The sequence below is a fragment of the Sinocyclocheilus rhinocerous genome, unplaced genomic scaffold (genome assembly GCF_001515625.1).
Source record: "Sinocyclocheilus rhinocerous isolate Xijiao unplaced genomic scaffold, SAMN03320098_v1.1 scaffold106, whole genome shotgun sequence".
Classification (NCBI taxonomy): domain Eukaryota; kingdom Metazoa; phylum Chordata; class Actinopteri; order Cypriniformes; family Cyprinidae; genus Sinocyclocheilus; species Sinocyclocheilus rhinocerous.
In genome coordinates, this window is record NW_015633181.1 from 128,920 (window position 1) to 131,153 (window position 2,234).

The window sequence follows — 2,234 nt, forward strand, 5'->3', positions numbered from 1 at the left end:
ACAACATATTTTAACTCAAAATTAAGTGGTGAATTTATTTAGCAACACCGCAAAACAGCACCAGGCAATAAATTCCTCGGGTAAAATACGTTGTCTATTTCCTGTTGCTGTAATTCGATGGTTGAGATGACTGAGACGGATTCTACATTTGTGAGATGGGCATACTGCGGGGTCTGAGAAGAGAAAGAATGCGGCGGACGAGCAACACATTAAGTTTAACTAAAAATAACAATCTGTTTTTATTAAATCATAGTCTACATATAAAAGGAATTAATACGCGAAATATATTTGACTCAAATAATTAACAGATTAACAAAACGAAAGAAAAAAGACTGAGTAAAATATGCTGCTGAGTTTTTGGTTCATTTTTGTGGAGCGGCGCTCTGCAAAAGTTCACTGAAAGGAAACCGAGATAACAAGCGCATCCTAAAATAAAAGTAAACACATTGCAGTTTCGAAGGATCTGTATGACCAAAAATTATGGAGTATTTTATGTTTCCGCTGTTCGATCACGCCGGCGCCTCACGCACAAACATACAGCATTGCAAACATTGCAGCCATTCATTATCAGAATACAGTCAACCAAATATAGATACACTGGTAATTAAAATCATCAGTACAATCCGTGTCGTTCAGCCTGAGCTCGGGCCAAGCTCATATTTGTTCATGTGAAGAGTGTTTTTTTTGTTTGTTTTTTTATAATTAGTTATATTGTAATATAACTAATTACTTTCAAAAGGCAGTAATAAGTAATATATAATGTATTTCATTTTGGAAGTAACTTGCCCAACTCTGCTTACTGATACACAGACTGTCAAGAAAGGTGTTTGTTACAATTTTTAAAAAGCTCTTTTGAATGATTTGAATCTTTCAGATAAGTTATTTGGCGAGGAGGGCTCTGGACTCCTGGTTCCCTGCATGGTGACACAACCTTGCCACAATTTTACCCTCACTTGGACCTTCATCAGAACCACAGAATCCATCGTCATCTTCACTTACGACAGCCGGACCCGGCGGACCGCGAACCTGTGGGAAAGTAAAGCTGAACTCGACATAGATCAGGCTCACTTAGGCAATGGTTCCCTTCATCTGTTGAACCCAGACAGCTTAGGACACAGCGGTGCATATATTTGCACATTCTATGGCTTCCAGATGAGACATCAAGTCCAAACTCACGTTAATATTACAGTTCGCGTGACTGGTGAGATTAACTTAATGTCAAAAAAAAAATATATATATATATACTTTACGTCTTTGAAAGATGGGCACAGTCATTTAACTTAATGACTATATTGAGTGTTAATTCATAATACGATGTATTTTTATTTATTTTTTTCAGATGATGATGAGCATGACTGCAGGAGATCATGGTGGGGAACTGCTGCATCTGTCTTCATATTTCTGATCACTGTATCTGTAGCCCTGTCGCGATGTTTTAGATTGAGAGGTAATTATTATTATTTTTTTTTATAATATACCAATATATTATTTTAAATAATATATATTTTATTATGCATTGTTTACACAAAATATGTAATATTATCATATATGATATCATAACATATCATAAAATGTTCTAATATATTTTGTGTAATATTACATGAAATAATATGATATGAAAAGCAATTTCCATTTAGCTTTTACTTTATTATAATAACATTTTTAAATATACTGTATATTTTGATAGCGGTATATATTACATATTATAGCAATACATTATTTATAATAATTTATTACACAATTAATATTTTCACACAATATATATGTAGTATTTATCATATTATAATCTATAAAATATTATAATATATTTTGTGTAAAATTTTTGTATATAATAAATTTATTTCACCATTTTGCACAATATTTATGTATAGGTAATATTAATATATAATATAATACATATATAATATGATAATATGTTACATAAAATAAAACATTTTGTGTAATATAGCACAATACATTATAAAAAGCAGTTTTACTTTAGCTTTTACTTAAGGCACATTGTCTCTTTCAGGTGAACAACCAGTACACAGCCATTCAGACATCAATAAACGAATCAGATGTAGCAACAACACCGGTAAATAATTATCCTCATTCGTGCATTCATACTGCTGTGAATGCAATACTCTCTAATATCCTTTATTCATTTTGGCAGAAATCCCCCTATTTGAGAGACAAGGACAAGACGAACCCAAGCGCAACAGTTTGGAATCAGTACAGACAGACATTCACAGAGC